General features: G+C 34.5%; 2 protein-coding genes across 4 annotated transcripts in view; one reads left to right on the top strand and one right to left on the bottom strand.

Moving 5' to 3' along the window:
- Window positions 1-25,043, top strand: part of LOC147843097 (uncharacterized) — a 552,330-nt gene that overhangs the window by 252,401 nt on the left and 274,886 nt on the right. The window lies entirely within an intron of this gene.
- The window catches only part of LOC147835961 (uncharacterized), a 133,365-nt gene continuing 127,490 nt past the window's right edge, over window positions 19,169-25,043 (bottom strand). For all 3 annotated transcript variants that reach the window (XR_015495542.1, XM_087260949.1, XM_087260948.1), the window contains one exon: window positions 19,169-19,260. The gene's annotated coding sequence lies outside the window, so the exon portion shown is untranslated. The remainder of the gene's footprint in view (window positions 19,261-25,043) is intronic.

The following is a 25,043-nucleotide window of genomic DNA, read 5'->3' as shown; positions in this document are numbered from 1 at the left end:
CACAGAGAAGCTTCAAACACCTTCAACTCACACTTGCTTAATAGTCTTAAACAGCTTGACTAGTTGGATCAGCTGTGTTTGATTGGTGTTGGAGCAAAACTGTGCAGAGCTGCGGCCCTTCAGGAATCATGTTTGAGACTTATGATATATACAGTTCTATACTACAAGCCAATTACCATATTAAAACAAAGCTGGTCAATGAATACTTGAGAGCAAGTTGACTGCCTGCCACTGTAGTAGTTATGACACATGGGGGGTCGTCCTAGATGGGAGACCAGCTAGCAAACTTTTGTGCAAGTAAACCTCACTTCTCTGATTTTTAAAGGTGATCTAGCAACAGATGCTAGAGGCCATTGTCTTTAGCCTCCTTGTTAAGGCTGATTTAAACTTCTGCGCTGAGTGATCGGCATGACCCACTGTGACTGTTTGTGTTGCTCTGCAAAAACACTTACAAACACTAGTTGGCAGCAGGTTTGTTGCTCTGTATTGAGTAGCTAAAACAGGAAATTTTTATATTGTCCTGTTTTGAGTATGTTGTTGTATGTTGGAGTATTTGCACTGTCTGTATTTTGCACTGTCCTTGTATTTGCACTACTGTATATGTATTTTGCACTGTCTGGAGCCAGCACCTAAGCTTTTTTACTTATCATAGCACACGCGCTGCTGATGATGTGACAATAAAAGTGATTTGATTTGATTTAAAACTTGCTCATTCAGAAGCGGGAACCGGTGCACTACAAACAATGCTTTTCTTACTTAGATTTTTGTCTTGTTTCTAATTCAAATATCTAAAAGTTCTTAAATCAAGCATAATTTTCTAGACAAGCAAAACATTATAACAAAACAAATAATATGCCAAAATCGAGTGAGTTTTTCCTTAAAACGAGCAAAATAATCTGCAATATGGGGTAAGCAAAATAACCTCGGTTCTCCTTTTGACATAAGATTATTTTGCTTACCCCATTGGCAGATTATTCTGCTTGTTTTAAGGAAAAACTCACTTAATTCTTAAGGTAAACAAAAAACAACAGTTTCCATATAGAGCTACTTCACGGGACTCTACAACCAGTAGAGTCCAATTCTACAACCAGTAGCTTTACAATGTTGTGGTGATGGATTTGGATTTCTGCATGGATCAACGTTTATCCTTTTATTCTCGACTTTATTAATATGATTATTTGAAAAGGTATTTAACTTTGAAATGATTTTGACTAATGAATAAAGTTAACACATTGTTTAATATAATATAAGAATGTTCAGTGCATTTGTCTGTCTAGTTTAAATCTATTTTCAGGAGCCACTAAACTAGGTCAGAGGTCATGGAGACCTTGAGTGGAACTGAAGGGCTTGATGATTGAAAACAACTTTTCCTATTTGTATAATTGTGTTAATACTGACTAAAGGGATTTTTCATATTATTATTATTATTATTATTATTAATATTACTTTATGTTTATTCTGTTTAAAGTGCTTTTCCTTTTTATTTAAAATAGACTTTGTGTATGAATATGGCTGTCTGAATGCTGTTTATACCAGTTTATACATTTTTTTAGTACCAGTTTAAAACTAGTTTGATAAGACAGCTGAGAGTACTAAGAAATAAATTTGGGGTTTTATAACAGATTGTCTCTTGCTTGTATACTGTATATGCATCCGATGGGTCAGTTCTACAAGTCTGAGACCAGCTCATAATAGTCTATGGGTAACTTTACCCAAGCCTCCTGTCGCTATCGGTATCTAGATTCAGATACGACCCTGCATTGACGTAAATATTTAGAATGGTCTATCTTTGTTTTAACCAAACGGAACCTGTTACCTGAATCCCACCCTTTCTGGTCTTGTGTAGAGGGTATATTTGTTGTTGATTTTGTGATTGAAAGCAGAGCGGCTTAGGAACTCATTGCAAGTGTTACAGCTGGCTTCTGTTGATGGAACTGCAAACTATCTTCAGTAAATTTTATTTGTTTGAATCTCACTCATTTGAATGACACCAGCTCTTCTTCATCTGTCAGACTGGTCATTCTTTGGGCTCAAACTGTAAATTATCCCTACAGTGGCATCTTGGAAAACATATAGATCAGGTAAATCAGCAATATGCTTTTTTTATTTATTTTATTTTTTTTTTTAAAAGCCATAAACTACCAAGCTAATGAAAAATGTAGTTCACCTGAAAGCTTTTCTACTTCTAACAATGCCATTGCTATCATTGTAGACAGAGCGATGCTTTACAAGAACCTCTTACAATGACAAATCTATATAATATGCCAATCTTTGTCTCGAAGCATGTCTCTATCTTGTTCCATTGTTTCCTTTATGTCCCTGTTTTCTGCGTTCTCCCTGCCCATGTGACCTGCACTCATCCACTCCTGTCCTCTCCTCTCATTTCTAGATGTCTCTCATCTCTCATTCAGGTCCTCTCATCTCTCTTCCTCTCCTCTCATCTTTTTCTCTTTCACCTCAATTTTCAGCTACTGCATGATTAATTAGCAACTGTGTTCACTATCGCCTCAATTATTCTTAGAGGAAAGGGAACAGTTTTTTTGCCTCCGAAGAGACGTAGAGTTTTGTTCAGAGAGGGAAAAAACTGTATCGTATGATCTCGATTAAGTGAATAAGTGCTGCCATTACGCGAAACTCTATTCCCGTGTGCATTTGCACAGATGACCTTAAAAGCTTTTCAAAATGGACGAACACAAAAAAACATTACCAATGACTCAACAGCGCACAGAAATATATATCTATACTTACGTCCAGACCGCTCCGCACGTAAAACACAAATGCAAAGCGTAATAGAGAAATAAGTGTTTAAGTGAAGAAGTGAATGAAGACATTATTGTGTGCCTTAAAATCAATCCCATAATGCACTTCCACGGCTCATCACAGCAAAATAAATAGCTCCATTTATGACAATCAATCTGTGATTTTTTAAAATTAAATCCAGGGAGTAAATTAAACACACTCAGGTAATTGAAAAGCACAATGGCGACGGCAGTGGTGCTGCTAATTTAGAGGTACAACAGTGGAGGAGAGAGGAAGGAAGAACAACAATGATAGTGTGATTACAGAGAAATGGCCGTATGATTGAAGGCTGAGTTTTGCACCCACACACCACCCTCTTCGCCATTAATGTCTTTTCGGCCTCCAATTTGACGGAAATTTCCATACGGCTTACCTGGAGCGCCATTATTAAAAAACATTTACCCTAAACCTTAATGAGAACGGCAAACAGAGGACAGAGCTGGAGAAAAATAACAATAAATAACAAAGACAATGCGCCGGCACGCACACACACACACAAACCAAACTCCGTGCTTTGCCAACCTGGAAGGTGATCATAATGACTCTAAATGCATTGAGGCGGCATTGTGTCTGGTTCTGCTGGGGTTTGGTCATTTGCATCAGAATGGATCTCCTGTGTTAATTGTTTACCCCAGGCTAATTACGCTGTGCCTGTCATTACTGACGGCGGGTGAGGCTTTGGGCCACGCACACACACACACACACACACACACACACAGACTGATTCCATTATGCGTATTTACCGATACGTACCCCAGTACAAATACAAATCATTTCGACATTGGTACACACAGGTGGAAAATACGAAGAGATTTGTTTTAATAAGAGCCGATAGAAACGAGTTTGTGCGCTCAGTTCAAGACTCGCCGTATCTGATGTATCTTAATGAGAATGCCATTCCTCAGGTTGAAAGAGTGTGTGTGTGTGTGTGGGGCTAGTGACTGATAGACTGATAGAATCTCAATGAGGTGAGACATTAAGAAGCACCGTTATCGCTTTGATCAAGATGGAAGTGAACACCGCAGGAGTCACCAAACGGGTGTCTGGGATTCGAGCATGCGCACGTTCGCAACAGCCATTATTCTGTATGACAGATTGGAGTTGGTGTCTCACGCGCACATGGCAGCCCTGAGCGCTAATGAATGCAGACATCAATGCGGGTGGTATTAGAATGTTAATGCGTGCAGGTGAGGGCAGAGCCGCGTACGCCTGCGGGGCCCACGGTGCCGCACAAATCGAGATGGAGTTAACTGCTGTTGATCTCTGCCGACTGATGAGAGCGGACAACAGCCAATTGAGACGCTGTAATGGAAAATGAAGTTTGTGGTGAAAAACGTGTGTGTGTGCACAAAACTTTAGTCCCTGCCACGGCCCCCCAGAGTTCCCTCCATATGTTTGTCCAGTCTGTTAAAGTCAAGGGTTATGGAGGTCACGACCTTGCCAGCGTCAAGGGTGAAATGGACCAGAGGCTGGCGAGAGCGAGGGTCAGTGTAAGTATATAGGAGTGGATCCCATCTGTCTCTCTCTACACGACATGTCATACCACACATACATATGCACATGCCCGAGATAAGGACAGTTCTCACCAAGCACAACCATAACAATAAAGACATCATTCTAAATGTAAAACAACAGCAAAGTTCAGACCGCAACCATAACAATAAATAGGTAAAAAAAAAATATATATATATATATATATATATCATTGGCATAACATTCAGAAAAAATACAAACCTTAGCTAATTAAAGATAAAACACTGACAGCCAGTCAGAATCTATTGAAATATACTGGTAAAAAAGGCCTTTAAATATTTTTAAAGACAATAGGTGCGTCCCAAAATTGCATACTTATTCAGTATTCTATGCCATTTGGTAATATATATAGTGTAAAGCCTGGTTTATACTCGAAGTGTCTGCTAGTTCACTTGAGTGCGTGCAGCAAATGTCTTCTTAACATTGCGTTTCTGCTCGGAACAAAACTGCTGCAACTAAACAAAGTTATGCCAACAGTGCGCTAGTTTAAAGGTCAGAACTTGTGTGAATACCTACATTCACAGGATTAAAGTCTGATTTTAACTATGGCTGAGGCTATTAACCGAGGTCTGTTTACATACAGTATATCCGTCTGGGGTGGGTGGATGCAAATTAGTTATTTCCAATGGAGGCACGCGGTTTGCTGCAACTAAGCAAAGTTATGCCAACTGTTTGCTGGTTTAAAGTTTAGAGCTTGTACAGCGGGGCGAATAACCATGCGCACTGGATTAAAAGCGGATTTTAACTATGGCTGAGGCTATTAACCCTTTCAAATATTCCATCTTTTGTGGACGCAGGTTCGTTAGTGGAGGCGCATGGCTTGCGTGCATGTATTGGCAGCAAGAAGACATATTGGCGCTCACGCTTTCCAGGTGGACCTAGTAGGCCACGAGCCCACCACGAGTCGCAAGACAAGAACTGACCGATCAGCTTCATACTTTGCATGGAATATACACATTTCTACTCAAGATGAAAAAAATACAAAAAGAATATACCAAACAATTTTTGCAAACAATAGTTCAGCAGAGGTTCAGCAGACTTTGAATACATTTGTTCTCTTTAAAAAGCGAAATACTTAGCAAATTTGTAGCTCAGATTTACATTAGACAATTTTTTTATTTATTATTTTAATTTATTAAGTAATTGTTCTGTCATTTATTTTTTATATTTTCACAAATACATATTTTTAATATTTATTTTTAATTACTACTTATGTTTAAATTCCAAAATATATATATATATATATATATATATATATATATATATATATATATATATATATATATATATATATATTTTAAGTCCAAAGAGAAATTGACTATTGTTTGTTTTTTATTATTATTTTGTGCTGTATTAATTGGTAACTGAGCAGCAATAAATAAAAACACATTAAAATATTAGGAGTTTTCTTGTGATTTTCTAAACTAGTAGTGTTTTGAAATTAAAGAATGCATAATAAATGCCATAACCATGAAACCGTAATTTTTCCTCAGACTATAATCTTACAACCAAAATCTATAATCCTTACATGCCTAATCCAGTGCTAGTTTTACCATGTTTGTATTGCATCTTTTGAAAATGTTGAGGGAAATAATTTGCAAAATCGCTAAATTCACTGTTTTGTTAGATTGACTATACATCATGAGCTGGATTCACTGGTGAGATGCGCTAATAGTACACCTGCTGGCCACAATGGGTAATAACAAGTGAATAGCATGCTTGAAAAATAAGCAGATTGTGGACGCAAACATATTCATTGTTATATCTATTTTTAAAGTCATCCTGCTTGGTGTTTACACACCACCTTTACACACATACATCCATGACTAAAAAGGAAAAAGTGGGCGTACTTGGTCTTTCACCCCAATCAGCTTGCCGTGATGTCGCCCTCAAGGCCAGATGGGGTGCTATCGTTATTTGTGACCCTCCCACTAAGTTTGATGGACAGCCCAACACAGCCAGTCCCGGCCTACTTTGTGTTTGACGGACAGGTGATGAAGGTAGGAGACAAGATCACGACCCTTCCACCTGAGTCTCTCACCAGCCCCAGACTCAGGAACAACGACACTATTAATCAAACTAAATGCACCACGTTCATTTAGCATTGCTAAAGCATCACAGTCTTATTTCAGGAACCATCTGGATTAATAAGAGACCATATGAGACCCACAAACAACATAATTAACTTGAGAGCGCCAGCACAAAAGCCATCATACATCTTTAGGTTCATCAGTCGTTTAAGTAACAGCTCTCTTACAGGCGATGATAGTTCTCCTACACAGGCAGCACAGAATTGGTTTATAATGAGCATCATGTACATTTATTTATTTTTACGAAGGGTACTAGTGGCAGTCCTCTATGGAATCCTGTTTTAGAATAAATACATTTGCGACCCTGGAGCACAAACAATCTTTTGTTGCATGGATATGTTTTATAATTCATACGTTGTATGGGTCAAAATCATTGATTTTTCTTTTATGCCAAAATCATTAGGATATTGAGTAAAGATCATGTTCCAGGAAGACATTGAATATAGTTAATTTTAGGTTTATTAAAAGTTCTTTATCAAATAAGGCTGCAAAAATGTATTTAAATTTTATCATCTTCTCTTAAATGAATTATTGTCTGATACGTTGGTCTAACACAAAATCTATAGTCTTAAAACCTATGAAGTTAGTATATAAAAAAAACACTTAAAATTTTATATTAAAAAAAACGTTCATCACTGTACTATTAAAAAAAAAAAAAAAAAAAAAAAAGCAGATTCAAACGTTTGAATGGTGTTTTCAGTGGTTATCAGTTGAAATATATGGGCCAGTAGGGGCCTTCTGCACATACTAGTAGCCTCAGAAGGCTGTTATCCTCCAGTTACATGGTTAATCAGTGATAGATCAGATACGAATGCGGCTGGAAGTTAACGTGAATTATTTATACTACTTATTAAATTTCCCATTAAATGTATTTTATTAATCTCTACCCCTACCCTAAACCCAATCATCACAGTAATGTAAAAACAGATCTGGATCTGGAGTCTTCACTATTAGTATAGCTAATTAACCTTGAGAATTATTTATATTATTTAGTAAATTTCCCATTAATTGTATTTTATTAACGTCTAACACTACCCCAACCCTAAACCCAATCATCACAGTAATGTAAAAACAGATCTGGATCTGGAGTCTTAGCTGATTAACTATGTGGATGGATGATAGCAGCCTTCTGAGCCTACAAGTAGGTGCAGAAGGCCCTTACTGGCCCATATCACCACTGATAATGCCCATTAACTCGAGTGATAACGTTCGAAGCAGGTGTTTAATAACATGCATTTAACAACTAACAACATTAGTTGGGAAAACATCAAGTTCAAAAATAGTTGTGTAGCTTACAAGATTGTGCATGGTTTAGCTCCTACATCTGCAGAAAGCAAAGTGACTCGGAGTGCAGCTAGAGCTGATTGTATTATTCCACTTAGATAAACGTCTATTGGTCAAGCTTGTTTTTCTTTTAAAGCATCACATCAGTACAATTTGATACCGCAATCTTTTAGAGAATGTGTATCATTTAGGTCATTTAAGTATCATTAAGAAATGGCTTCTCAATGATCAACATTGTGAATCTTAGGCTTTTAGATGTTGTTATTGTGGTTGTTTTCTGTTGTTTATTTGAGTATTTTATTTTGGTTTATTTTTAGAGTTTTTAATTTGAATTTATATTGTTATTGGTATAGGCCTTTAAAGTGGAAGTGAAGCAGTCATTCAAGTTTACATTATTTTGTAAACTGGTTTCTACTTTAATGAAAATATATTAAGCAAATTTGATTAATGTAACCATTTAGGAGAAAAGGGCATGTTTAACTATAGCTTTTAGCATGAGGTTGCCATCATCTTGAAATATCGCTGTGTCTGACGTCAAAGGGTTGGTTCCATTCCCTCAGATGAACAGATACAGTGGAAGTAAAGGACTGTTTTAATTTCTTAAACAACCCTTAGGTTCCATATTTACAAATATTTGTATCTTGGTCATATAAATATCACACATTAATAGAAAGCATTTTTGTATACATGTATATGTACATATATATGCTTACATTTATTATATTTAGCTTCATATAATGCATAAATCTCATTTTACCCTCATGACTTTTGTGGTCCAGGGTTGCATTTACAAATGTCATAGTTACCTTTTTTTCTTGTTGAACTTGGTTTTAATAACAATGGCTCTTGGTAAAAAAAAACTTATAATAATAATAATAATAATAATGATAATAATAATAATAAATTAAAATAATATAAATAATATACATAATTTTTGGGTGGAGAATCACCTCATTGGCATCTCTTAAATCTATGAATATTCTGTCTTAAAACAGTACTATGGTAATATTCGGTTAAATGTAATCCTCAATACCTACAGTAAATGACAGATTTGCCAAATGTGCTAAACATTCCTAATTTAGATAATATCGAAATTAGATGCCAACACTGTGTTTTAGTGATACCAGGTGTTCTGGATGCCACTGTGGTGTAACAGAGAATTTGCATTACACCAAATGACGAAAACATTTTCCTGAATTATGAAACTTCTCCTTCAGTTGCCATCAACCAGTCGCCTATATAAACCAGTGAGACTGACCAGTATTTGCAACTTGACCAGTATTTTGCAATTATTGCAACATGTACTCACTTTCTAAGAAAACTCTAACAATGAAAGTGTTTTCACTAAATAGTACGTGGTTTTGTAACTTTAGATAGCAAGGTGAAATTGTCAAATATTTAAGAGCAATAATTATATATATATATTAAATATATGATTTTAAAAAACTTATTGAATACACTGAATGACCAAAATATATTTTCAAACCTTTAAATATAATACTGCCAACTTGGTATTTTGCATGTTTATTTGAAGATTTAGGCCTAATGATAAAATCTAACTCTGGATTATGAATGTTATTTTTGCAGTTTTGCCATTTCTTTATCATAACAGTTATTTAAAAACTTGTAGTAGACACTTTATTTACATCTCTAAATGTGTGTTTTACAATGCAACCAAACCAGAATTCACCACATAAAAACAGCACATATGCATTGCAATGGAAAAAGTATCTGCAGAAGGTGACGGCCACTCTTTCATTAATCAACTCACAGATGGATCGGATGAAGCAATTTCTGATTAAAGCCTTTGTGGGAACTGAAATCAGTTTAATGATGTACTAAAATGTAATGGGACTTGTGCCAGTTAGCTAGTTGATTAGTTCTACCAGTAATGCTTTTGGCCTGTGTTAAGAAATGAGATTTGTAATGCTTAGAGAAAGCTACTAACATAGATAGAGGAGAGAAGTGGAATTTTACATGATTGTACTAATTCCCTTATTGCCGATTTTGTCCATATGCTTGTCAATATACTTTGGTGTATTCTAATGTAATTGGGAGAACTTACAGAATCCTTCACTGTAGTTGATATGTAATAAAAGTATTTGTTTTGTAATTACTTTTACGATTACGATTACGATTACTTGAATTGCAAAAGCGATTTGCAGACAACAAATTGCAGTTAGCTAATCGCAGGAGGCTGCAATAAGAATAATATATTTATATATTTTTAATATTATTTTACTTCTCTTCCTAGAGCAAATGTGTGACTGCTGTCTGTGACAGTTTTTCTAGCCAATTGAGTTAGTACCCTTTCGTTCTACCCAATCAGAATTGCACAACCGAACTATGTGGAATGCTCACAATAAAAAAAAAAAAACAACAACAATTAATATCAAAGAAAAACAGTAAAATGGGTATATTTTGGTTTCAAAGTCACAGACACTGAACAAAACCAGTTCATATGTAGGAATTGTTGGCACAACACAAGGAAATACAACATCCAGCACCTAAAAAAAACACCACAAGCAGTGATATGAGGAGTGTCTGGCTAAAAAGTTAATTAAACTGCCAGTATTGCCAGTGACACTCAATCTAGTAGCAAACAGCCGCAAAGTACAATTTCAAAGCTGCTTCAGCCTCCTTTTTTTTTTGCTGAGTGCTCTGAGTGTTCTGTATTTTTATAATTATATATATATTTTTGTTTTTATGAATATATATATATATATATATATATATATATATATATATATATATATATATATATATATATATATATATATATATATATATATATATATATATATATATATGTATATGTATGTATAACATCCCTGAGCATTGGTGGCCGTTGAATCCATTATTCTATGTATAAAAATGCTCTCTGGTTTTAGAAGATGGTGCAGTTAAATACTTTACCAGACAAACTAGGTCGCACTCTAAACCTTGACCTCCCAGTGTTGACATCAGTCATCTGATACTATGAAGGAAAAATCCTCTCAACTATCTCCATCTTGGAATGTCATTTGCATGCCATGTCTCTTGCAGAATTAGCTGGAATAATAGCAGAAAAAAACATGTAAAACTACAAATAATAATAATAATAATAAAATAAATTATATATATATTTTACAGCTTTTTTATTTATTTTATTTTATTATATTCTATATTACAGCATCTTTTAATAAATAATAATATAAATAATAATAATAATAATAATAATAATAATAATAATGATAATAATTATAATAACAACAACAACAACAACAACAATAATAATAATAATAATATTAATAAATAGCAATTAAATAAATAATAATAACAATTTTTATAAATAACAATAACAAATGTTTTATTTAACTAGATGTTTCAGTTTAAAAAAACGTATTTATTTTTGTATAAATCAATCAGTAAATCAATCAATCAATAAACAACTGACAAAATGGAATCAGCTATGCTTCTTAATTCTATCTCCATCTTGAAATATCATTTGCATGTCATGTCTTTTGCAGAATTATCTGTAATAGATGCAGAAAATACATGTAAAATTACAAAAAAGGCCTTAAAATAAAAGAAAGAAATGCATTATGTTTATAAATCAAAGCTATGAACAGTTCATGAACATATTTGTAAAATAAAAAAAAATAATAATAATTATTATTAGTATTATTTAATATTAATTCTATTAAAATCTTTATGAATTGTACAATATATAATAATATAATAATATTTTCTTGTCGTAGATTATAACATTTTATAATAACAAATTACAATTATAATAATAATAATACAACAAATACAATAACAATATAATAAAAAAAATTTGTCGTTATTTCAACAATTTTTAATATATTATTATTGTTATTATTATTATTAATCTCTTCAAAAATTGTTAAATTAAACACGTTTTAATTAACTAGATGCTTCAGTTTCAGTTTCAGTTCAACTTGGGCTTCAGTGAGAGCTATTAATTTATGCAGACAAACTCCAACTCAACCAATCATGCTTCTGTCTAAATGACTAGCTACTACTCATGCAAGTGTTTCCTCATGTGTATCTAAACCTAGTCACATAAACAAAAGCCTGTGAAGAAGCTCTCTGTTTGCTTCAGCGACTTTGCTTGCTTTGAGCTTCTCTATTTTTCTCTCTCACTTAAACCAGTCTCAACTCATCTCTCCGTCTCCCTACTTGTTGGTTTCCATTTCTTGTTGTTTCTCCGTCTGCCCCCTGAGTCACAGTGATCCTCGGCAAACCTCGCCGTTATTGAATTGCTTTACAGGGAGAGGTTCTAGGTAATGTATCAGCCCTTATCCGCCGAGCCAAAGGGAACAAATATTGACACGTAATTCTCTTTTTTTTTTCAACACCTCCTGTATCTTTTCCCCCCTTTCTCTTTCTCTGTCTTTTTCTTTCTTTTATTGTAGCCAGAGGAAGGGGATCTGTGTCGCTGGGGACGAAAATGGATCTAAATGAAATATTTTTCTGCCTTTTTCCCCCATCCACACCCTCGTTCTCCCTCTTTTTTCTTTGAGAACACTGTACCCTTTCCACCAAGGCAAATAACCATTAGCGAGAGCAGAAAGGAAGAGCAGGAGTGAAATGGGGGTGGAAGGAGGGCTGGAATGAAATGAAAATAAGAGGTCATTTGTTTCATTTGGATTCTTTTTTTACCTTCCATCTCGGGCCGGTGTTTATCTTTGCTCATGGCTGGTGAGGAGGGGGGGGGGAGCCGCAGCAAAAGAGGTGTTTTAACGGCCGTAATTTGCGGCGGTAATATACAGACACAATGGCTTTTCTTCTCCTGCGCAAACTTTTCTCATTACGTTTCCTTATTTATCTTCCCGGGGCTGAAGCGGGGGAAGAAAAAGATTTTATTTAAACATAATTTCCTCTTGGAAAGCTGTCTTGTTGAATGAGATATGCCTGAAGAGCGCTCTTTTCTCCGTCCATTTGTCCGTTCTTTGCACTGTTCTGCTAACATTTGATGAGCCGCCGCTATTACAGTGGTCGTCAGGCACGTCATGTACCTGTTATTTCTGAGAGGACGCCTGCGATAGATCGGGATTACTTCTCAAAAAGACTCCATGAAACTGCCTGATAAGCACAGTTTTGATGGATTTCCTATTCAAAGGGAAATTGTAAGTATCGAAAGGCTCGCACATTTCAAGCATTTTCCATTTCTATTTGGCTTGAACTGGACTTATACAGCAAATGTATCCTTTACAGTAAATTAAATCCATTATTAATCTATTTAATTCTGTTACTAACTGTTGTTTCACCTTTAAACCACTGATAAAAGTTGACATTTTGCGATTTAGCTTAAGTTGCTAATCTCGAACCAGATACCACAACCTTAAAATATCATTTTGGCTGGTTGTTCAAACTACTTATATGAAATGAGCTGAATCAACACAATTATTGATGTTTTTAGACAACCGAATTGTTTTATGTTCAATCTACTTAAATTTGCAAAAACAATTAAGTTAACTTTATCGATTTGTGTTGGGACAACATGAAGAAATCGTGTGGATCATTGCATTTTATTAATTCTAAAACTGAATTGTACAGTATGCAATTATTTGTTGTGGAAACATTTATATTTATCATGGAGAAGCTTTGTATCTGTCAGGTTAATGTAATTTGTTAGAAGTTTTTTATGTGCTTAAGTTGTCGCTCTTTAACACACACAGGATGAATATTTCTGAAAGTTTCCTGAGTTTCCTGTTTTTGCATAAAGGTGTTAAAGCTGTGTTCCTTTTTGAAACTGCTCTGCTGTTTTCATTTTTGATACCTCAGTATAAGTTGGGAAACTGCATATTCAATTCTTTTAGTTGTTCCTCGTACTCCTGAATTAAAAACTTGAATAATTTCCACGAGGCATTTTATTATTGTTTTCTGAATTATCACAATAACAAAGTTGACAAATACTGTAATTAATCTACTATTTAAGAGTTTATAGTTAGCTGGTGATTGTTTATAGAGCTTGTTTGGCATGCTGTTCCAGGAGAGAGCCCTGAGCTTATAAGATCCTTGAGCCCTGGGCTCCCTCCCGTTAGCAGGGCGATAGGGGAGTTTGAGCTCAGCTAGATCTCAATGGACTCCCCCGACTACTTTCTGGCCAATGATAGATATAGGGATAGATAAAGAGAGATATACAGTTTAATAAGACTTTGATGCCCATTTGAAATGTTCAATTTACCTAGGTTGCATGTTTTTGGATTGTGGGAGGAAACTGTGGAACCCAGGGGAAACCCACGTGAGCACGGGGAGAAAAAGCAAACTCCGCACAGAAATGTTGCCTAGTTCAGTAAGGACTTTTACCAGTGACATTCTGGCTGTGAGGTAACAGTCCTAATCACTGGGCCGCTGTGTTTTTTCTTTCCAGATACTTAGTCAAGAAACTCTGGTTATTTATAGAGGGTTATCTGATTGGTGAATCATGTGTTAGCTAATACGGGACCAGCCGTGGACAATCATAAGCATGTGATCCTCTCGAAATTAGTTTAGAAATAAACTTCACCTAGTGTATCCTAAACATTGAGTACAAATGAGAACAATAATAACAGGCCTCAATGCATTCTAGAGCCAGAGGAAGTGACATCAAGTGGAGCAAGTCACATGCTTTTCTATCAATGCTGTAATGATTGCTGTGCTGTTTGGTACTGATGTAACAGAGTTGGCTCAGACACAAAATTTTATTTATTATATTAATGATTCCTATTTTTATTATTATTTTACATGTTTTTGTACGAGTAAATAGACACAAATCAAATAATTGAAGCTTAGCTTGTGACTCGGCATGCAGAGGCAGTCAAAAATAGAATATATTTTAATATTTTCAAAACAAAATGTCCCTAAATACAAATACAAACATTATTTCTAAGCCATAACTTGTTATAAGCTGAATTGTTCTGATATTTATGAGTTCATGCGTTGTTTTACCTTGTTGTATTTATTTAATTTAAATTTAATAAGGGCAAACCTGAACATAAGGAAATGTGTCTTATTAAAATGTGTTTTATTATTATGAATATTAGTAAATTTAAAAGAATAACATTAATTACAATAAACAGTGTACAAGTCTTTTAAAAAGAACTACAAGACATAAAAGCTATTTTCATTTAATGGAGTATGATCTTTATGTAAAGATTTATAAAATTCATCACACTTTATCTAGAAATCCATAATATTTCATGGTACAGTTTTCACGAGTAAGCAAATAAGGCAGGATTCAAATCCCAGTCTACTCTAGTGTGTGTTTGTATATACACTTACCAGCCACTTTATTAGGTATACTTTACTAGACCCCCTTTTGCCTCCAGACCTGCCCTAATCCTTATAGCATAGCATATCGTAGCATAGATTCAACAAGGCACTGGAAGTATTCCTCAGAGATTTTGGTCCATACTGACAGCATCACGCAGTTGCAGCAGATTTGTCGGTTGCACATCCATGATGCAAATCTCCCATTTCACCACATCCCAAAGGTGCTCTATTGGATTGAGTTCTGGTGACTGCGGAGGCCATTTAAGTACAGTGAACTCATTGTCATGTTAAAGAAACCAGTCTGAGATGATTGGCATTTTAAGTCATGGTGCATTATCCTGCTGGAAGTAGCCATCAGAAGATGGGTACACTGTGGTCATTAAGGGATGGACATGGTCAGCAACAATACTCAGGTAGGCTGTGGCGTTGACGTGATGCTCATTTGGTACTAATGGGCCCAAAGTGTGCCAAGCAAACTGCTGCAGATCGTCTTGCCCATGTCAACATGCCTAAATGCTGCCATGTGATTGGCTGATAAGAAATTTGCGTTGAAGAGCAGCTGGACCTAATAAAGTGGCGGGTGAGTGTATAAATATATATGTTTAATTTATTTATTTTTAATAAACCAAGCAAAAATGCAAATGCATATCTGATAATGTAGACATTTCTGCAATCATGTACTAGATAACAAATAGAGGCCAGCTAATGATAAGCTACATACTGTGTATAGGATAAACTGCACTGCTAATGCACTTTGCTGGTGAGCCCTCAGTTTGAATGGGCATGATCCTCCTGGTCGTCATCTTCTCTCTCCCTCTCTGAGTCCCAAAGCTCTCATATCCCTCCATCTGCCAACCCTCCATCTTCCCGTCTGTTTTGCTGTCATCTATTGCTCTGTGTTTCACAAACCCTGATTTCCTTCTCTCTCTCTCTCCAGCTCTGCCTCTCTCCTTCTTTCTCCATTTCTCTTGCTTTTTCTTGACTGAACGTGGCACAGAGTACATTTCTGAAAGCTGGGGAAAGCGCACCCCTGGGACTCTCGTGCACTTTTCGCTTTGTGGAAGGGAAATTTCAGACGGTGAAAACAACAGAGAGCGAGAGGGAGAGAACGATGCAAAATGCGAAATCAAGCGAAAATCAAGTTCAAGGCCAATCGCCCTCGTCGAGTGCTCGCTGAGCGTCTGAGCCCTTCCGTTTGCCTAACTCATGAATAATTGATTAGATAATGAAAATCGTAATGAGGGCGATATTTTAAATTCAAATTCAAATCAAACACCGTCTACGACACCCAGACGCACTTCAAGAGTGCAGTTGTTTGTAGCAGGATGCTGATTGGTTGCTGCGGGTGTCACGTGATGAGACTCAAATCATTGTGGCTCAGGATGGAGATGTTAATTTCCATGTCACGTAAAGGCACGCACGTAGAATCCCGAGACACAGGTGCAGAGGGGCCACGGTAAAGGCGAATATCCTCACAACATACACACGAGCACAAAATTGATTGAAAAATGGGACTATAGATGGTGGAAAGTAAGGCAGGTTTCATCTACAGTGCCTCCAAATCGTAAAATTGTAAAACCTTGATGAATAATTCAAGCGGTTCTTCACCTGAGCGTGTTTGTCTGATATAAACTATGTGCGAAGTGATAAATGTAAACATGCATGTGGTGTGAAATACAGGCAATATATATCGCTGACCTTTCAGAATGTAATTATTGAGTCACTGCCCTTAATCCCCGGTTAATTTAATTGAAAGTTCATAATTTGATCTGTCAGTGAAACAAAACAAAGGATGTGACTGCATCCAATCAAAAATAAGTCAATTTGCTTTCAATTCATACAGTATTCATACAGAAGTCAACATTTAAAGTGGATCAAAATGTTTTTTCAAAATTGTCCTAAGAAAAGATTAAGTGTTGTTGAATAGTTCCAGGACAACATTGAGGAAAGAATTTAATCCGCTTTACATGTTGACTACTATATCAAGTTAAAGTCAAAATTATTAGCCCCCCTAAATTATTAGCCCCTCTGTTTATTTTTCCTTAATTTCTGTTTAACGGAGAGCAATTTTTTTCAACACATCTTTAAACATAATAGTTATAATAACTGATTTATTTTTATCTTTGCCATGATGACAGTAAATAATATTTAAATCACATATTTTTCAAGACACTTCTATACAGCTTAAAGTGACATTTAAAGGCTTAACTAGGTTCATTAGGTTAACAGGTTAGGGTAATTAGGCAAGTTATTGTATAACGATGGTTTGTTCTGTTGATTACTGAAAAAAATATAGCTTAAATGGACTAATGATTTTGACCTTAAAATTGCTTTTAAAATATGTAACTGCTTTTATTTTAGCCAAAATAAAACAAATAAGACTCTCTCCAGAAGAAAAAATATAATCAGACATACTGTAATAATGGGGTAATAATTCTGACTTCCAACTACACTCTATGTAGTTGACTACTACTATATAGGGCGGCATAGGGGAGTTTTTTGTGTGCAGTTTGCATGTTCTCCCCATGTTGGTGTGGGTTTCCTCTGTGGGCTCTGGTTCCCCCACAGTCCAAAGAAGTGCTATAGGTGAACTGGATGAACTGAATTGCTTGTAGTGTATGCGAGAGTTTGTGAATAAGAGAATGTATAGATGTTTCCTAGTACTGGGTTGTGGCTGGAAGGGCATCCACTGCGTAAAACATATCCTGGAATAGGTGGTGGGTCATTCTGCTATGACGCCCCCCCGATATATAGCCATTATATCATTTTTTCCTGGAGAAAGTCTTATTCCTTTTTGTTTTGCTTTTATAAAAGCAGTTTCTTTTTAGGACATTACTAGCCTTCTTAGTTGTTTATTTTTGCATTATTGTTTATTGTCATTATTGTTTTTTTTAATTCGGTACAGAACAAACCTCTGTTTTCCAATAAATTTTAGAATTATCCTAATTTGTCTAGTTAACCTAATTAAACAATTAAACTAGTTAATCTTTTAAATTGCACTTTAAGCTGAATACTAATGCAAAAAAAATACAAAATAAATAATAGTACTGTCATCATGTTAAAGACCTACATTTTTTGCATTATTGGCATTAAATTTTTTTTTTTTATTATTTAATGTAATTCGATTAAAAGTGCGTTTACACTTGGTTTAACTGCCTGGATCGAACCCAAGTTCGATTGTCCCCCCTTGCCACCTTTTCGGTTGCTTTGTGTTCACACCGTCTTTTTTTCTTCTGAACCTTGGTACGCTTGCATCATCAAGCTACTATTTTGTGTAATGCTGTTGCTACTGTAGGTGTCGGCCACGAAAGCAAAACGGCAAAATGATGACGTCTGCATATCACAGTCATTCTGCTTTTATTAAATCTTTTGGTTTTGTTACCAAAAGATGTCTGCGATGTCTGCAGAATTCGTTTTATGAGACAAGCAGACATTATCAGTGTTTGCACTGGGTCAATCCCGCTTGTCACCAAAGTAGGTGATACACAGACATAAACACACATATATAAAGATAATGAAAACTAAAGTTTACTGTACAGCTTGCAATTCACTTCCATAATTTGGTACGATTGCATTAATTTAGAAGTGAATTGTACCAGAATGTGCATAAACCATAACCCAGACCACCTTTTTCAGGCAGACTCGGGTATGGTTCACCCGAATTCAGAAGACACTTTCACAATACCTAAACATACTGTACTCAAACGAACTTGGGTGCGGACCAACAGTGCTGGTGTAAAAGCACCATAAGAATGTGGCATTTTAACAGTAAGAAATAATTCAAAAATAATTTAGGTGTCAAAACATATCTTTATGAGGATGAAACTGATCGAAAACGTGACTAGATACCAGAAAATATGGAAGGTTTCATCCACAGTGCCTCAAAGTCATAAATTGTCATCACATAATTTCCCTCGATGAATAATTCAGAAAGCCGTTGTTCACCTGAGCGTGTTTGTTTGCTATAAACTATGTGCGAGGTGATAAATCTAGTCCAAAAATAAATGAGTAAAATGTGTTCGCCATGAAATACATGCAATATATCTCTGACTTCCCTCAATGCAATCATTAAGTCACTTTGCTTGTTCTCTGTCTGTGCTTCTCCATCTTTCATATTTCCCCTCTTCAAGCGCAGCTTTGATAAATGCAAGGCTTTACTGTTGAGAAGTAACACAGCGGTGTTATTACTGGCTGCTCACCTTTCTCCTTCAGTCACTCTTTTCCCCTGCTACTCCTCTTCTCCTGCACCTCTCCTTCTCCTCCCTCGCTCTGGGTCACTGTTGACATTGAGCTGAAAGAGAGAGAGAGTTTCTAAATCTCACAGATATTGGAACAGAGAAAGTGGCATGGGAATGAGAACATCATTGCACACACATGCACACAAAAACACACTGTTTACTGCCTCTGCTATTTGCACCTCTTTCTCAGATTGGAGAAGTTTTACTGGAAAGAGATTGCTAAAGTATTATATATAAAATGATATATAAATACGCTTTTACATAAATATATGCTAACTAAACGAACTATGATCATTAAAATTACCACAGAGAACAAACCAACTAAATTGACAGACTAAACCAAATAGAAACTCTAAATGCTGAGTTCTTTAAACCCAATTTGGGGTAAAATATGGATAAAACCAACCGCTTGGTTAATTAAAAAAAATAAATTAAGTTTATAGATCCAAACATTTAGAATTGTCCATATTTTGTTTGGGTTGAAATAACACAACATGTTTTACAGTTCGAAAACAATTTGACTATCAAATTCCATGCATGCAATTAATAACATATTGACATATATTCATAAATTTGGCATAAAAATATCACATTACCCTATCTTTTGGTCTTATTGTGAATAATGAATGTATCTGTATGTTTGTCTTTGTTTTCTTTTGATGGAGATACACACCGACACAAAATAATCAAAATAAAATGAAGTACTGGTGCGAATTAATTCAATGACATTATAGCACTTTTGGAAAATTTGCATTATAATGTTATAAATCATACTAAGTTCAAAACATTTTAATTCAGTGTCACTAACAGTCCTTTTTACAGTATAATAGAGTGAAATAAACAAATATAATTCCGTTTCTATTAACTCAGTGTGTAATTTAAGATAATTATGAAAAAAACAAAATTGATATGATATATGATACGATACAGTAGGGTGTGGTACAGTACGCTATAATATAATATATTATAATATAATATAATATAATATAATATAATATAATATAATATAATATAATATAATATAATATAATATAATATAATATAAAATAATGTAATAAAATATAACATAATATAAAATAATGTAAAATAATATAATGTAAAATAATATAATGTAAAATAATATAATATAATATAATATAACATAAAATAATGTAATAAAATATAACATAATATAAAATAATGTAAAATAATATAATGTAAAATAATATAATATAATATAATATAATATAATATAATATAATATAATATAATATAATATAATATAATATAATATAATGTAATTTTGTTTGGTGAACAGATGAACTTCACGGCCAATCACAGTCATTTCTATTGAGCATGAGAACACAATGGCAATCAGAGGTGTTTAAGAACGCGCTCAAATGTTATCAGGAAATGGACGTTTTGAAATTTCAGTACCATTTGGTATCGAAATCCAGTATTGTGACAACACTAGCTGAAACAACACAATTCTTTTTTTCAAAAAGTTTTTTTGGGGGACAACTTAATTGTTTTATGTTAAATCAACCTAAATTTGTAAAAACACACAAGTTAACTTAATTTCTTCATGTTGTCACGACAACATTTTTTACTCTATATTGATCAAAGAGCCAATCACACAGCAGCAATATGCAACAACAACAACAACCAATCAACATGAAGTCAAAAGATCATTACCACATTGCTAACAAACTCAATAAGAGGACAAAAATAAAGAAACAATAAGTGAAAGCAGTGACGAAAGTAAACTAACCTTGAGTTATTATCCAATGATGAAACTATCGACAAAAAGGGAAAGCACAAAATCTGTTATGGGTAACACTTTACAATAAGGTTCATTAGTTAATGCATTTACTAACATGAACTAATCATAAACAACACATGTACAACATTTATTAATCATAATTAAACATTTTCTAATGCAGTATTAACATCCAAGTCTATGCTTGTTAACATTAGTTAATGCACCATGAGTTAACATGAACTAACAATAAACTACTGTATTTTCATTAACTAACGTTTACTAACATGAACAAATACAGTAGTAAATGTATTGTTCATTGTTTGTTCATGTTAGTAAATGCATTAATTAACATTAACTAATGAACCTTATTGTAAAGTGTGACCGTTATATGAAAGTGGTTTGGCTGAAGTGTGACAAGGAGCAGATTAAAACAATATGTGAATTATGTCAATGGTTTGTAAAAACTAGGGATGCTCATTTCAGTTAATTATTCCAACCGACAACTGGTTCGTTAACCGGTCAGGGGTGTGTTCCCAAACAACGACACTATGGGAAATGAAGGATGTAGTGACAAGTGTTTCCCAAAATCGTAGTTTCTCTGTCACAGATCCATTGCTTGAACCAGGTTAGTTATGAAAAGTAAAACAACCATAATGATGCTCTAAACAGGGCAAAGTAACAACTCATCATCATGGGGAAGAAAAAAATAAGAATTTTTTGTGTGAAAATTATTGCTTTACATGCACTCGCATTTTAAAAAATCCAATATTAGTTTTGGTAAAAAAAAAAAAAAAAAACATGCACTCGCTTTCCATATTAATTGAAATATATGTAAACGACACATATATAACCTATATATCTTTTCTTTACAAATATTATTGAGAATATTCCATAAAAAAATCACTAGGTAACACGTATTATAATCTCATGTATAACTCATAAAACTCGTTAATGGTTTGAGGCCTATTTTACACGAGGCTTTTTATTAAGAATGGAAAAAAATTCTACTTTATAATAATAATAATAATAATAATAATAATAATAATAATAATAAATTAATTATTGTAGGATATTGTTTATTTAATATATTTTAAGTCTACTTTTACAGTAATTTCAAGTTTAAATGTTGGAACGTTTTAAATTAATAGATAGGGCATAGGGGATAACTGAGAATAGAACACAGCCAGGAACTATGCTTCTGTCTGCTCTAGACGTGAAGTTTCAAGCATACAAGTTTGTGATGCAGTCTGTAATTGTTTGTTAGAACGACAGATTTGGGAAAGGCCAAATCAACTAACTATGTTTGTAACAACAGAACTTGCGACCTTAGTTTTCGGAATAGTACCCAAGAATAATATTAACTTATTATTAACTTTCACAAAATATCTTAATTGTCAGTATTGAAAAAAATAATCGAGTTTGCATTTTTGTCATATTGCCCAGCCCTAGTCGCAACACAAATTAATTGTGCCAAACCCAGCATATTTTACAGCGTAATACACACAAATTCTTTCTACTCTACATCGGCACTCAACACAAGTGCTACACAACCACATCAACATACAATTTGCAACTCATGTAGTGCATACAATCCCACACACAGACATTCCTGCAGCCATGGACAGCGCATGAATGATTCCAATTAAATATTCATATAATAGATTTGCCTTGTTAATTATTAAGCAGGCCTGCTGCCTGTATGTGTATCGGTCCATCTGCAAGAGACCCACATCTCACTAGCATTCCTCTCTCTCACACACTGTATTTGTGCACAATAACCTAATCTTAATGCCACGGAACGATCGACTGACACACTCAAACACACAGGACAGTGACGAAATGAACTTACACTTCTTACCTTCATCCCTACCTCAAGCCATCACTTATCTGGAGTCTCTCCTCCTCTCTGCAGTCTATTTCTCTCTCATATAGCTCTGATAAATGGCTAGCGGTCGGAGACAATCACAGATCACTCAACACAAGCAATATCTGTAGAGCTGTGCTGCAGTCATTAACTACAAGAGATAAAACACACTGTCTCCCTTACACACACACACACAATCCTCAGTCCCATCCAAAAGTGTGCAGGTTTTTCACCATGTACGTGTCCATGTGATATTGGAGGGGTCATTGACCGAAAAATGAAAGTTTGTTGACAATTTACTCACCTTCAGAGACATTTAAGACCTTTTTTGGCAATAAATCAATAAAGAAGATTTTAGCTGAAACTGTGGATCTGCAAATTTATAATAAGTCAAGAAAAAAACAGATATAAGCAAAACTAAATTATTCCTAACCCTTTTGATAAAAAAAGCTTCAAGTTATTTTAAACTTTAACCTATTTTTATCCCTCGTATAGAATAAAAGATAAGCCTTTGGTGTCTCCAGAATGTGCCTTTAAAGATTCAGCTCAAAATACCAATTAGAGAATTTATTATACCCTCTGCTGAATATGTCAGTTTTGGGGTCTGAGGAAATTGTTGCTGTTTTTGTTCCCTGTGCCTTTAAATGCAAATGAGCTGGTTCTCCCCGCCCACTGTTGCCACATGTGTCTGTTTCTTCTGCTGCGTCACATTAACTGAAGTCAGAGACAGACATGGATGAAGCAGAGATTAAGTTTATGAGTCAAAATACAAAGTCAGGTTATTTAAAGAGCCCCTATTTTACCTTAAAAAGGGTCATATTTCAGTTATATGGGTCTCCAACAACATGTTTTTGGCAAATCCGAAAAATTGTCCGATCTGTGACTAAAAAAAACATTGTGATCCGAACCGTGAGATTTCTGATCTGTTACACCACTACTAGTATAGTCATAAGTTCACTTGTATAAATTGCAATACAAATTAAAAAATTAAATGTGCTGTATTTTTTTGGATTTAAAATTCTAAAAATAATATTAATATTAGGGGTGTGACGAGATGCCTGCTCCACAAGACGAGATGAGACAGGAGATTGGGAACTTGAAAACGAGATGAGAATTTAGATTTTTATTGAACTAGAAAAAAAATAAAAATAAAAAACACAAAATCCAAAACAATATAGGTGCTTTTTAAAAACATTGTAATGAATGGTATTTTATTTCTATTTAAGTGAATTATATACAGTAAAGGACATGCAAAAACTCCAAATATTTAGCTAAACTCTACTGACTGGCTTTTCCCTTGTATAATTTCACATTGTCAAAATCCAACTTTTTTCCACACACTCAAGTAAAAAAAAAAATCATGTAATTTTTGGTATTTACGGCGCATCAAATCTACACTTCAATAATGTGACTAAAATAGGAATACTCCCCATGACTTAATTCCATTTGTGTTTATTACGATTATTATCTGAAGTGCTATTCTATTGCATGGATACGAACCATAATGTGTGTGGCTGCAGTTGTAGCTTATGTTGGACGTGGAACCCTCTGAACTCCGGTGAAAAAAGCAGTTACGTCACACCCGCCCGTCCAACTGAGTGACAAACGCAATTCCAACTGCAGACTCTGAGGTGCCGCACAGGTCAAACACCTGCAGTGTGAATTATATTTACTTCTAAAAAGCTTACAGTAAGATTATGTTTTAAATACATTCACAAACACGAAAACTGAGAAAAATGAGGTTTTTGCTATAATTTTAGTTAGTTTCTGTTAATTTTGTATGTACACAATACAGTTTCAGTGAGTTCCAGTTTTTTAAAACAACTCTCGTTTTTATTTTTATATCAGTTAACGACAATTATTTTACATTTTAGTTTTCGTTTTTCCGTTCGTTTTTGGTTAACTATAATAACCTTGCACTGAATTGAGACGCAGATTCTGAGTTATAAAAATCCACAGGAGGTGGTTTTCATTTTGCAACAATTTAATTATTACAAATGTAAAGTGTAACCAAAATAGTTGATGTTAAGTGATTAATGTATACATGTGGTTTACTTCATTATTATCATTAATGTTATGTGATTGTTGCGCCACTGCAAAGGAACAGCTCTAGTGTGCACTTTGATTTTAAATGAAGAATAAAATGACAATATTGTAAAAATCAAAGAAAATAAAAAGTAGTATCGGTGCATCTCTATTGATTTCATTAATAATGTTTGAAACAGTTTGTG

The sequence above is a fragment of the Danio rerio genome, chromosome 7 (assembly GCF_052040795.2).
Source record: "Danio rerio strain M-AB ecotype USA chromosome 7, GRCz13ab, whole genome shotgun sequence".
Taxonomy (NCBI): Eukaryota; Metazoa; Chordata; class Actinopteri; order Cypriniformes; family Danionidae; genus Danio; species Danio rerio.
The sequence above is the reverse complement of the archived record's forward strand: the minus strand, read 5'-3'. Positions and strand labels throughout refer to the sequence as shown.